The 14,320-nt window shown below is 34.4% G+C and overlaps 1 protein-coding gene across 20 annotated transcripts in view; it reads right to left on the bottom strand.

The window, feature by feature from the left end:
• Nucleotides 1-5,587, bottom strand: part of BAZ2B (bromodomain adjacent to zinc finger domain 2B) — a 341,329-nt gene extending 335,742 nt beyond the window's left edge. For 9 of the 20 annotated variants that reach the window (XM_074215885.1, XM_074215897.1, XM_074215888.1 and 6 more), the window contains exon 1: nt 5,112-5,587. The gene's annotated coding sequence lies outside the window, so the exon portion shown is untranslated. The remainder of the gene's footprint in view (nt 1-5,111) is intronic. The other 11 variants (XM_074215898.1, XM_074215904.1, XM_074215899.1 and 8 more) reach the window with 4 other exon arrangements.
• Between the last annotated feature and the right edge of the window lie 8,733 nt (nt 5,588-14,320).

Raw genomic sequence — 14,320 nt, 5'->3', positions numbered from 1 at the left:
CTGAAATTTAAAAGTACACTATTTCCTTTAATTTCCTTACTTTATACAGTTTGTATCCTAACAATATTACTGAATTTATAGTCATTTTGAATTACTTTCAAAATTAACACTCAATGTTCAACCTAACAATCACAATTATCTAAATTTTACATTCTAAACTCCACCATAACACCACAAATTCAACAGTGGCAAATATTGCAATAAATTCCAAATTCTATGGAAAATTAAAATCAGCTCTTCCTGAGCTGGAAAAAAATAACTAATCTTTCATTCATTAAGAATACTAATGAAGTCATGCTTATTAACATGGTTTATGACCCTGCCATTAAATACAGTTTCAAAGTTTACAGATTAATAGTGAAACTTTGTAAATTTAAGTTTAATGTTATTTGGCCTTTCTTTTTTAGCGATAACTCACCATAAGAAAACCAACAATCAAAAATGTAAACTTACTAAACTGACAAATTAAGGTATAATTTTCATCTTGCAAGTGCATAATAAAAGAAGTCACTGTAAACAGATTTAAACAGCAAGTTTTTCTAGAGCATTTAAAAAACAGTCAAACAACATTTGATTTATATGTGTGATAAATAATAAATTTTAAGCACTGTAAAAGTTATTGGCAATTTGAAAACCATGTTTAAAATGTTAAGATAGCCTGTTTAAAGGAATTGTATAACTATCAGAGAGTGAGATTACATACACCTGAAAAGTTCACTTTAGTTATAAAGGATATAAAAGTTTGGCTCTAAAGTTTCTCTACCAATATGTGCTAAGAAAAATACAATTCTGAAGTTATGTACAAAAGTAATATTAAAATTTATTAAAGAAGTTTGCCATACCTCTTTATGGGAATAACACTTTTAACCATTGCAGTCAAATAATACATATTGTCCTGTGATTTTTATCAATTATATAAAGTCTTTTGTTATTTACATGCCAAAAATTATTTCAATAGGTATTATACAATTATTGAGACTAGAGAGCATGTACTTTTCTTTGTGGGTGATAGTACAAGATTTTCTAATGAAATTTTTGGTTAGTTCATCTTAATCATCAAATATCCTTTTAAAAATTATTTAATTTTTTGAGTTTAGTCTTTCTGTGTTGAGTTTTCCAGTTTTTACCTGCTCCCAAAAGGCAGCATATATACTTCAACCATGCAGTAGACAAAAGGCAACAATATACTACCTTGCCTCCCATTACATGATGAGTTTAATATTAACACTGTCAACAAAAATCAATAATAAGTTGAAAAAGTACAATTGCAATGTTTATAATCAATAAGTGACTACTTTTTTTTTAACTAAGATTACCTTTGACCAAAAAGACTGTTATAAAAGATCAATTAAAACAACAAATCAACATGCGCCAAGTGGAAAGGAATTTCATTTTAAGCTTCAAATTAAAAGTACTTATTTTTTTAATATCTTATTTTTTATTTTTATTTTTAAAAGCACACAGAATCTTTTAAAAATATACAAAACTAGAGAAATTGTCTTTCAAACAACCAAGTGTGGTGGGACTTATTAAATCTATATCACATAATTTTATTTGGGAGGCAAAGTGACCATATCAGCTCTTTTTGTACTTCATGGTATTTCTCCTTTTGGCATGTCTAGGTCAACAACCAAGAATCTATAGTCTCAAAAGCCTTACGGCAAGAAAAACTATAAACCTAAAAGCAATCAAGTTCTACCACGTCCTTTCACTAATTCAAGGGGATCAGACAGAAAGCATGAACTTTCTTGCAACTGTGATATTCTACATCTTGTGTAGAAACACAAAAGTAGCAACAAAGACATTAACAATCGCAGTTCAAGCTGGGAGTGACTGTTCTGTTTCAATTCAATGACACCACTAATGGCTTCTTAGCAGCTCCATGAAATCAACCAGCTGTCAAGTTGATGCATCAGAAGGAACAGTTACGCACTCCCATAAGAAAAAGCAACACATCAGGATGTTTGGCAAAACATCTGCTCCTTTACACTGCAGTTCTATAATAAACATGCAAACAAAGAAATGGGAGAAAGGGCAATAGAATTAAAATTCCAAGGTTTCCATTACAATCTTATGTGCATTTTAAATAAATGTCTTATAAAAATTTAAAAAATTCTAAACTGTGTAATACTTTACCCTTTTTTTTTTTTTTAAGGAAAGCCAAAAACAAAGAAATATTCAACCAGTGATTCCTCTGATAAGGCAATATTCCATTACTCAATTTCTCCTTTCCCAAATCTTTCCCATCCATCCACAAAAATATACTAAAATTATCAAAAATATTTTAAAGTGACTTTACACCATACCTATCTAAGCAAATTGTTATAATATTATTATAAATAAGGCTCATTTAAACAATGAAACATTATGATAAAATGTGCCTCTGAATATAAAACAACCCTTTAAAGATGATACTGGTCAGGAAATGTAATGGTCAAGGAAAGGAGATATCAGAATTAGAATCTAAAATAATTTAAATTAACATAGAAAAGGATAGTTTTACAGAGGATAATAGATCTGTTAGTATCACAAGGCATTTGGTTTAAAATCTGAAGATTTTATTTCTCAAACAGAAAAATAATATTTGTGCTTGAACCTCGAAAAGAAAATGCCTACAATCTACTTTTCCTATCTATGATATGAATACAACATAGGGGAAGTTCTCAAATACACCTTTATATTTTTGTATGATGTTAATTCAGCTTTATTTACAATACATAGGGAAAAAAGAGATTGTCAGATTCACTTTAGAACATTTTAAAATTGTAGGCATTTCTTGTAAAACATCACTTCTCTTTTTTTTTTGAAACATCCAGCTCTCTTAATGTCTGAATTATTGATTATGCAGCACTGTGACAATAATATTCCCAGTGTTTACAATAGGTGTGAGACATCAAATATACTTAACTACCATTTTCTTAAACTGCTTATCCTCTGTTGCTCACCATTTATAATCTGCCAAATCTTCTAGTCCTTTGTTGCATGTATAATTTAGAACCATCTGTTCTATGTGCTTTTAACTATTTAAACATTTTCATCTACCTAAGATTCACATAACTGGCAGACATTCAATTCTGAAAAAGCTTCCTAAAGTATTTTAAATAAAGCAAATTCCAAGGTAAATAGCTGAATTGTGTTAACCCAAAAGTAAGTTGCCTACATAAACATAAAAATATAACACATACATCATATGTTTTTGCATGTATTGAAAAAACCTTTTTAATGCACTTAGAATTGTTCCTATTAGCTTCTAGGACTTAATTGTAGTCAATGTTTTCCCCAACCCTGAAGACAAAGAGAATGCAAATTAAATACAGACAGTTTCACGTCCTTGTTAGAGGAGATGTAAATATGCTGACTGCAAATCCTAGCAAGGCAAAATTACTAAAGGAGAGAGAATTCTATTTTTTCCCTATTCTATTTACACTGCCTATTATTTATGAAGTACTCAGTGTTTCATTAAGTTTTGTCATGTGACCTTGCAGAACTTTTATGAGATGAAAAAGTATGTATTGTAAAGAAGTAAATTTTCAAAGAACAGTACCTTTTATTGTTTCCCATTTCACAATGGCTGACATAGACCTTATAGGCAGAGGTGAGAGGGAATCTTTTAAAATCAATTTTGCCTTCTGAATAAAAACTATCTGCATTTTGCCAACCGCAGAACTTAGGTAAAACTAAAACAAATATTATCTATTATCGTGCTACTTTTTTATAAATTTCTAAAATAGCATCACTCTAAATCATTATAAAATTAAAGCAAACGATAATAAACATTTACTCGATGCATAGTGGCTAAAATGTTACAAGAAAAATAGGGCTGGAAATAAAAAATTTAAAATTTGACACTTGTCAGTGAACCAGTCAGGCTGTTTTTAGTTTGTTTCAAAGAATAAACATTATTTAGAAAGCAGGAAAAGATATACTGTATTAAAAATATCAAACGACAGGAAAAAAAACAGGGAAATACTTTATTACTTCTCCACCTGTTACCAAAACATAAAAGTAATTTACAGATTGGAGATTGAGGGGTTGAGTTTAGGGTTTTGGGGTTTTTTTTTCCTTTTCTTTTTATGAAGAGGAAGTTGGGCAGGAGATGGGATGACAGGTATTTTTTTTAAAGCATAAACGACCATCCTAACTTTATCCTAGAAGTTGCACAACTCTTTCAAGGAGGAGGGGGGAATAATTTTAAAGGGGGGGGATCCCTCTAGGAAAAAAAAAATCCCTTAAACTTTACATGACGTCACTTGTTCCTGTAACATTTCCTAAACTTTGAGCCTCATCCAGACATACTTTGTGCCTTCCCAGATGTCCTTTCCCCTCCTCCAAAATAAAAGGAGAGACTTGGGAATAAAAATTGCCCAAGATGGCGAAAGGCTTGTTGTTTAGAGGGCAGAAAAAAATGGAGGATATTGTAATATACACAAAGGGATAAATTTCAACAACTCGGCCAAGGGCTGCAGCTGCTTCTCTCTTTATAAGGAAGCAACACACAAAAGATAAATACAGAGGGGGAGAGAGCAAAGAAATGGGGGGCAAATCCCCAACGGCGGGGCCGGCTCCGCGCCCCCCTCGAGCACCTCCTCCCCGACGCCCGAATCTAGGGGGGACTAACTCCCGCATCTCCGCAGAGGAAGATGCGGGGCGCGGGGGGGAGGGGTCCGGGGCCGGGGGGGGGGGCGGTTAAGGAAAGGGGGGGGAGGCCGGGGAAAGAGTGGCAAGCTCGCGGTTAGAGACGCACCCCCAGACATCGCCGCAGGGAAGGCGGGCCCCCCGGCGCCCCAAGGGAGAGCCCCGCGAGGGAGGGCCCACCGGGGCTGGGAAGTGGGGGGCGCTCTGGAGGCCGCCAAACCGCGGCCGCGGCCCCGACCCCCGCCGCCGGGAATAAAGTTTCCACCCGCCCGGGACGCCCCCTCCCCGCTCCCCGGCGAGCCCCGGCTCCCCGCAGCCCGCCCTCGCCCCTTCCCCCGAACTCCAGGCGGGACCCCGAGCGGCCCCCTCCCGCCCGGCTGGCCGCAGGCACAACAAAGAGCCGCCCGGACGAGTTTCTCCTTCTCCGCGGCCGCCCCCCGCCCCCCGCCCCCCGCGCCGGGGGGCTTTCCACTCACCTTGACTTTCCAGCTGGGTGGTGGGAGTCGCCGCGGATGGGCCGGGCTGGGATCGCCTACTCCGAGGGTCCCGAAGATCGCGATTTGGTTTTGGTTTTTGTTTTCTTTCGGGCAGCCCCCGACCCCTTTCTTAGGACTCTGAGTTGCTTTATATAAAAAAAAAAAGGAGGGGGAAACAAAAAAGTACAAAGAGTTGAAATGGGAGAGGAGAGTTGCGATAATGAAAGCCTTCTCCGGCTGGCTTCTCTCGGGCGAGTTCCTCCCGGCCGCAGACTGAAGTAGGAGATGGTTCTTCTCAAGGTTTGTTCAGCGGCTTCACTTCTAGGCGAAGGCTTCAGGAACCAAAAGTGACGTCAACCAGCTCGCTCGCTCTCCCCTCGCTCTCTCCCTCTCTCTCCTCTCTCTCTCTCTCTCTCTCTAACAATGAAAGTTGCTGTTAACAAGGGAAAAAGAGGGACCGAAGAGAGGGAATTGTTTATATCATTTCAATTCCAATAATAAATGACCTATCAGAGCTCTTTAAAGAAGCAATGGGAGGGAGATAACATTCTTTCTCCCCAGTCCTCTGTTATCTTTGAGTTTGCAAAACCATCCTTGGCTTTTGGGGAAAGTTAGGAAAGTTTTAATTTGGGTCTGTTTTGTTTTTTTAAAAGGAGAGAAGGTGGAAAATTTAAAAAAAAAAACTAACATCGACTCTGTTTTGGAAACGGACTTGAGCTAGAGAATGGGAACAAATGGGTTAATTATCAGTCCCTGGATTATTTCTTAAAGCAATTTAAGAGTCCCGACTGGAAACTATGCAACTAAATATACCGAGAATTAGGGATAAGCGTATGAGGAAAAAAAAAAACACGTCAAAAAAAAAAAGCAAGATACTCAGGAAATAAACCGCTACTGCCCTTTCAGGACAGCTAATGCTGATTGCAATATCTTGGGACTGGCTAGAATAAAAATACTGATATGAAAGCAGTCCTTGGATACTTCGTAGGTAGTAAATTATTTTAACTTTGACGTCCTAAAATAAATCATTTTGATACCGGATGGTTAGCTTTTCCCCCTAGCTTCATATAAAGGTTGTAAAATGCTAACCTTTTTTTCCTGACAAAACTGGCTAGCTAGCTATGGCAATAAAATGCGTGTTATTTCATCAAGGAACAGCAAAAAAGACCGGCATCTCCTTACTTCAACCCTTTAAACTACACACGTGGTGTGTTTCTCCCTCGCTCCACACCCCTCCCTCTTTCACCCTCCCCCCACCCACCCCTCACTTTTCCCTCTACTCTTACACCTTTCTCTCTCTGTTCTTACCCTTTAGCACTTTTTCTCCCCTATTCTATCGATCTCTAACCTCAACCCCCTCACTCCAAAAAAAAAAAAAAGGGCATTTTAGGCCAGGGTTAAAGTACGCTAGGCTCACGAAAGAGCGATTTCCAATAAACCAAGCAAAAAAAAAATGTATAAAGTTAAATTAAATAACTGCCAACCCATCCATGAAGAAAATTAAAAAAAAAACTAACCATTTCATTAAGGTGCTTCTTACACAACACTCTAAAATCTCAAGATTTCACTTATTCACCTTTCACTTGGAACTGAGTGACTTAAAATGTTCACAGATGAAAACTTTGAAATTCATGCTTTATGCTATTTCTGAAAAATAATTGTATGTATCTCTGCATATGTCTGGATAGCTGTATACCTTAAAAAGATGTTATTGTTTTCTGTTTCCTCTCCAGCCACTGGCTGTGATTTTAATTGTACTGGAGGATCTTCATTAGTATTAACACATGGGGAGATTTCACAAAGCTGCTTCATTAGAAAAAAAAAAGCTTGGCAGACTAGGTCTTTTTGCATGCAATGAGAATGTCAGCCTTACCTCGGTCATTTGTAACATAATAAGTGGAAGTACAATGATTGCAATGCAGGGACGCTGGGGGAAGGGCAGAGATACTGCCTGTCTAATAGGGATATCTGAAAAGAAAGCTCCTCATTACACAGTTAAATGTATGCTAAAAATTAGTGAAGATGATGTCTCAGGAGACTGATGCTAAATAAATTAATGTGCTGATATGTTTTTAATTATTATTTTTGTACTAGATTATTTCATTGCCAGAATTCACATTGAGTAGCAAAGCTGTGCTAGCACGTATTGATTTTTTTCACTGCCACATTCCCGGAATACAGATTTTAATCATTTCACTACACCACACACAGTAATTTCATTAAAAACTGGAACCTTCCATCCCCAGAAAAGCATTTAATTTCAATGACACACAATTTCTCTCTTAGCAGCAAACTGTCTCAACAGTAAAAGCTGGCCTAAGGTTCAAATGCATAATTTAATCTTGAGTTTTCCATGCTCTGCATTCCTTTGAAGCTATAATTTGTCTAACTACCTAATAACTGTAATAAGGACAATGATTTCCTTATAATATGTTATTAACCCATATTTAATTAACTCAGAGGCCAAGCTCTGTACATGTTAGATTGGGTCACTACTTCTATAACCTCAAAATTTACTAATAATCATCTGGAATAAAAATGTGAAATAAAAATATAAGTATGAATATAAGCAATTAGGTATTCCACACCAGATGCTATGCATCAGAAGTTCATATTTTTATACAACCATGCTATGGTTATTCAATGAATAACAGGATTTTTAAAACATTTGGAAGTAAACAATGGATTTGGATGATTTAGTTCAAAATTCACTGGTGTTTCTATAGATACTTAGAACATCATTAATATTAATGCTTTAAAGTAGCCCTAATATTTTACCTAAATGATTGGAACTGCTGCTGAAAACATTTAATTCTGAAAGGATAATCAGAAAAAAAAAGGGAGATTCACATCATGCTGTCTTACAGGATAAGCTTCTATGAAAAACTGTCTTAAAAATATATTACCCTTCAAATGTGTCTTCTGGCACATTGTAATTTGAATAATTAGGATTGCACCTTTTACTCAGAAATTTTAAACAAAACACTGAAAGGCACATAGTATTGATGTTGGCTTCAATTAGCATTTTTAAAATGCTATTGGCCTTAAGAGGATGCTTTGGGTTGCTAACAAAATGGTTTCATAAAAAAATGTGTAACTTCCATTTCCTGGTTGTTAGAAGACATAGTAATAAAAAAAATGAGCCATTTTCATAAAATAAAATTAATGAACTTGATGTATTTTAAATGTCTAAATCTGCTCATTCAAAAGAAACTGCTTCTATTGATACATTTAAAGTGATTAACTATTACATCAAAAAATTCACAAAGTCAAAATTTGTATTTTTCCACCAGGTGTTAGAACAGTCATAATTCTGATTGGACAAGTATGTTTTTAGGTAATAATAAGGCATATAGACAAATTAACATTCTACTCATATGGTCCAAAAATAAAACCATATACCTAATTAGTTGTATGATATATTAATTCACAACACAAAGCCTTGACTTCCTTTTGGGGAGGTTATACAAACTCCAAAAGAGAGACATACTTCAAAATTTCAAGAGATCTGTTCTGACTTTATTCATTTGGGTGGCTTAATGGATCAAAATGTCAATGCTACAAAATATGAGGTGGGATTTTTTACATTTTGTGATATGTTCATTATCAGTCTTGTTAAGAACTCTTCAGACAATTAAGATATTTTTTGTAACATTCTGAAAATGAGTAACTGAAAGAAAATAAATCACAAAGTAGCAAAAGTATTGGCAAATTCAGAATATCTACAAAAAGGAATGAAAAACTCATGTTTTTAAGTTAAATATCATTACATGTGATATATTTGTGTGTGTATGTGTGTATCCTTCAAAAATGAGAGACATTATAGCGTAGTGAATAAAGAGCTAACCTCCATGTCAGGTAAACCTGTGTTCAAGTACCATCTCTTATAGTTATTAACTGTGTGACTCTGGGAGAGTCACTTTACTTATTCAGAAACTATAAATTGTAGAGAAGATATTGACTTATATTGGTAGGGGGAATTTCTCACCTGGACCTCTTTTATACCACTGAAATCACAGCTCAGTAAAGAAAAAAAACACACTAATGAATTCAAAAATTAAGCTATTAACTTTGACCTTAAAGGGATGGCATTTAAAATAATATTGAAGTTGTTTCTATAAATTATAAATATATCTGTTTAAAGTTGCAGACTATGCTTTTAAAAGTAATTCTTTAAAAGTCTACACTATAAATATGACCCACTTTAAGCTTATAAAGTGAATTTTATGATAATATTGAGAATTATGTATTGTTTACATGTTACAATTTCTCCTTTTTTGATATCTCATTTGATAATTTCCATAGACTATTCAAGCAAACAAAAGTAGTCTTCACTAATGCATAATAAAAAGAAATAAAGGAATATAAAGATAGAAAAGGAACAAACTTTATGATTATAGTTGTAAGTATTAAATATATTTTTTGTTTCTCCATTACTTTGTTTTTTCAAGATGATTAAGTCTTCCTAAGAACTTCATCATTTGGGAAATGTTGAGGTAAAATGATCTAATATAGCATTTTCCAACTAATTTAGCTACAGAATACTTGTTTGATTTGAAATATGTTGACAGAATCTAAAAACCCATAAATGCTTGTAAGGAAATCCTGAAGGATAGAATAAATAAGTGCACCAAAACCTAGAGAGACCAATGACCAAAAAAACCCAAACTTGTATGTGGTTCTTTCAACCATAGAACTCAATGGACTCTCAACCATGGAACTCAATGGAAACAGCTGAATCTTGTTTGTGTGATAAAAGCAATCATTTATATATCACTTTCCTCTCATTAACTCAGGTATTAATAGCACAATTTAGTCAAAAGGGAAAGTGGGGTTTGCTTAATGTCAAGGTAGACCCTCTTACCTTCATCCATTACACCCACTACTTTCCAGGCTTTAATGGTTTTTGACTATTACATTTATACTAGTAGCTTCATTAAATATTAGTCAATCAATGAAAACCAACATTCTAAAAATTTGACCTGTCCCCCAAAATCTCAAAAACCTAAACAATTCAGATCTTTATTTCCTAGAATCCATTTAGGAGTTATATAAAATGGCATTTATATCATATTTTTATTATTTTCATTTTGAAACAAAAGTGACTGGAGTTCCCACAAATATGTAAAAACTCAAACTTGTTTAAGATAAAAATAAAATTCATTTTATGCATCCACAGAGAAATTTAAACAAGCATAATATTTCCATTTAAAAATTTAGCTAGAATACTATGGTAAATAGTATTCAGTACTGTCCCATTAGTATCTGGGAAAGATTTATCTAAAGGTCTCCACAGATACATTTTTCCTCACCTGTGTTTTCATAAGCTTAGGGAATTTCAGGTATTGAAACTTCTTCCAAGGCTACAAATCAATAGTTCGTTTGTAATTCATGGCATTAGAATAGTTCCTGGAGCACTGAAAGTTTATGGTTTGCCCAAAATCACAAAGCTGAAGAATGTTTCAGAGATGGTACTTGAATTCTGGGCCTCCTGACTCCAAGGCTAGCCCTCTATCTCCTTTTCCAGAGTACCTTACCCGATGTACAAAATAAATGTAGATAGGTAGATGATAGTAGATAGATAGCCAGTCAGACAAAAGAAAAAAAAATTGCCCAAAATCTCATCAATCTTTATAACCTGAACTAAACAAAGAATTTCCCAAAATAGGACACCTTAAAGTAAGGAGGGTGACTAGGTGGCTCAGGGTGGACAGAGTGCCATGTCCACGAAAGATCATCTTCCTGAGTTGAAATCTGGCCTTACTAGCTGTGTGACCCTGGGTAAGTCACTTAATCTCATTTGCCCCAGTTCCTCATTTGTAAAATAAGTTGGAAAAAGAAATGGCAAACCATCTGGCATGTTTACTAAGACAATCCCAAACGGGGATCATAAAGAATCAGACATGATTGAAACTGATTGAACAATTAAAAAATGAGGACTGACCTTGCCTCTCTGACTATAATTCTTTTGTTTTTCCTGAATGAAATGAATGCCAAACACTATGCTTAGTGCTAGGAATGAAATACAGATACAAAAATGAAATACAAAACCAAGACGATTTCTTTTCTCATGCATCTTCTTCTCTAATAGATGAAAATGATAATATGTGAAGAAAATATAGCTAGAAAAGAGGAGAAAAGTGTCTCATTTCCTGTATGGTTTACTTTGAAGATAGCTGAGATGAGCTTTTTCCAATCAAGATAAGGTGAAAGCTCATTTACTGGAACTCAAGTTCTCAGGAACAGGCATTCCTCTTCCAGTGGAAGCTACCAATAATTTTTAAGGACACATGATCCTTTAGAGAAGTCTAGAATGTTTCCACAAAGTACTCCCTCTTACACAAAATCTTTTTTAAATTAAATATTCATAAATTAAAATATTGAAATACTTCAAATTTTACTGTAGTCTTGTCCCTCTGCCAACTCTTTAAGTCAACACAGATCACAGCCCCTCTGTGACTTATATGGTTTGGTTTTCAGAGTTGTAGCCTCAAAGTTCATCATTTTGCAGCCAACCTTGTAATGTCTCTCCTGGGTAAGCTAGAGATGACACACCACTGTCACTGGTGTTCTAAACCTTTCTACTTTAGTAAGCATTCATTTTCAATTTATCCTATATAAAGGATGTTTATGTCTAGTTATTTGCACATTATATCTCCCAAGGTCTGAGAGTTCCCTTTTTTTTTTCTTTGCAAGGCAATGGGGTTAAGTGGCTTGCCCAGGGCCACAAGCTAGGTAATTATTAAGTGTCTAAGGTCGGATTTGAACTCAGATACTCTGGACTCCAGGGCCAGTGCTCTCTCCACTTTACCACGTAGCCACCCTTCCTTTGATCATTCTTTTTATCTCCATAGCTTATCATAGCATCTGGCAGATAGTAGGTGCTCAATAAATTCTTATTGACAGCATTTGAAAGACCAGGGTCAACTTCATGCAATAATATATTTACTTAACTTATTCCTTGTATACAATGAATGTTGAACAAATAGCATGTATACTATAGCCTTTACATTGAGATATATATATATATATATATATATATATATATATATATATATACACACACACATATATAATGAAAGGGGCTGCTTTCCTTTAGGGATGCTTATTACAAAGGATAAGGGGGACTCCCAAATTTTCAACTTAATTGTTGATTCATTATAAATTCTGTAAATAACATTGTTGACTAGGACTATAAGCTAAGTTACGATTGTTAACATGTACATAATCAACTTTTTTTTTGGGGGGTGGGGAAACAGTGCTAGTGTTTTTCTTAACTCTTCTTAATAATGTTTTCTTTTCAATATCTTCACTTAAAAATATGTTCTCCAACTCCTCATAAGAGAGACTTCCCTTGAAATAAATAATAAAAATAAAGAGACCAAAAAAATAAATTTAGAAAAACTAACACACACATGCACATTGCTGAGTAATGTTTTATAAAAAAAAAAGAGTGAATTAATTTGGATTTGTCTGTATTTTAGGAAAGCATTTTTATCATGATAAATTTAATAATTTAACATATATTTATAATATGTATCATATATATATTAACCTCTATTATATGCAATGTTCCACACCATATGCCCCTCCCCAAAGAAGTGGGGGAGATACATTTTCTCTGTTCTTCTTTAGGAACAAGCTTTTAAATTTACTTTAATAATCTCTCTGATTAATATAATTACATGAACCTGCTAAAAACTTTAGGAAATTATAGCTAAAATGATTATGATGAAAGCCATGATGAAAGCAATAATAACTCTGTCATTTAGGCAAAACTTACCATATATACTGGTTTTAAAAGCAGTTTCACAAAGATATGTTTTGTGAAAATTATAAAATGGAAAAATATTTGTGCCTCACATTTTTAATATCAATAAAACCATCTACTGATCTGCTTTTAATAGATTATTCTTCCAAGTGACTAAAATGTATTTAGTTCTTTGAATAATTCTGATTACAATATATCTTAGTTCATTGTCTCAACTGTAAAATTATAGTCTTCTCAAAAAGAGCAATCATATTTTTTTTCATCTTGGAATTTCCAATATTAGGCAGAGTGCCCTGCCATAGTAATCACTTAATAAATATATGTTAAATTATTAAATTTATCATGATAAAAATGCTTTCCTAAAATACAGATAAATCCAAATTAATTCACTTTTTTTATAAAACATTACTCAGCAGCTTAGAGTAGAAAATATAAGTCAGTTCATCAATTAAAAAGTAAATACAGCAAAAACAATTCAATTGCCCAACTTATAATTTGCCTGGAACATCATGTTTAGAAACCCCACTTGAAAAAAGTATTGATAACTTTTCCTGATGTATTCTTCCTTCTCCCCTTCCCAAAGAAGCATCCTTTATAAGTGACTCAATTTGTTTTAGAATCAGTGGAAGGAACAGTCGGTGCCTGCCTACTGACCTGAGCATTAAAGAATGCTTCCCCAATTTTACACTTATCTAATATGGATGTGACTATAATCTGTTGAAATAAAGGATGAAGGACAAGTCCAAAAGTTACTAAAATTAAAAGAGAACATCCTTTTTAACAAAGACTTTTAAAAAGAGGGTGGGAGAAGTTCATCAAAACTAAAAAGCATTTGGAAAAAGTCTGACAGCTGTAGTGGCCCACATCTGTAATCTCCCACTTCTTTGGGATCAAAATTAGTCATTTTAATTTCATAGAATTCAATTTCAGTTGCTCTTCTTTCCATTCATATTGATATAGTCATGGTATGTTCTATCAGTCAATCAATAAGCATTTATTGAGCATCTCCTATGTGCCAGATATGATACTAAGTCCTGGAGATACAAAAAGAGACCAAAAAAAACCAATTCCTGTCCTCAGGGAGTTTACAATTGGGGGAGGGGGGCAACATGCAAACAAATAGTCATAAAGAAAACTTCAGCACCAATAGGAAATAATTAAAAGGCACAGAAGGCACTGTAATTAAGTGGGATTGAGGAAAGAATTTTAGTTGGGACTTTTACTATCTTCATCATTTCATCTCTTACAATACAATAATATTCCAGTATCTTCATGCACCACAACTTTAGACATTTCCCCATTGATAGGCACCTAGTTTATTTCTAGTACTTGGCTATTACAAAAAGTGCTACAGTATTTTCCAGTTTTGGATCAGGGTAGTATGTTAAGCACTTTCTTCACGTAATTCCAAATTGCTTTCCAGAATGGTTGGAGAAAT

This window comes from Macrotis lagotis, chromosome 1 (assembly GCF_037893015.1).
Source record: "Macrotis lagotis isolate mMagLag1 chromosome 1, bilby.v1.9.chrom.fasta, whole genome shotgun sequence".
In the NCBI taxonomy this organism is placed as follows: Eukaryota; Metazoa; Chordata; class Mammalia; order Peramelemorphia; family Peramelidae; genus Macrotis; species Macrotis lagotis.
Note: the sequence above shows the minus strand (reverse complement) of the source record. Positions and strands in the feature narration are given on the sequence as shown.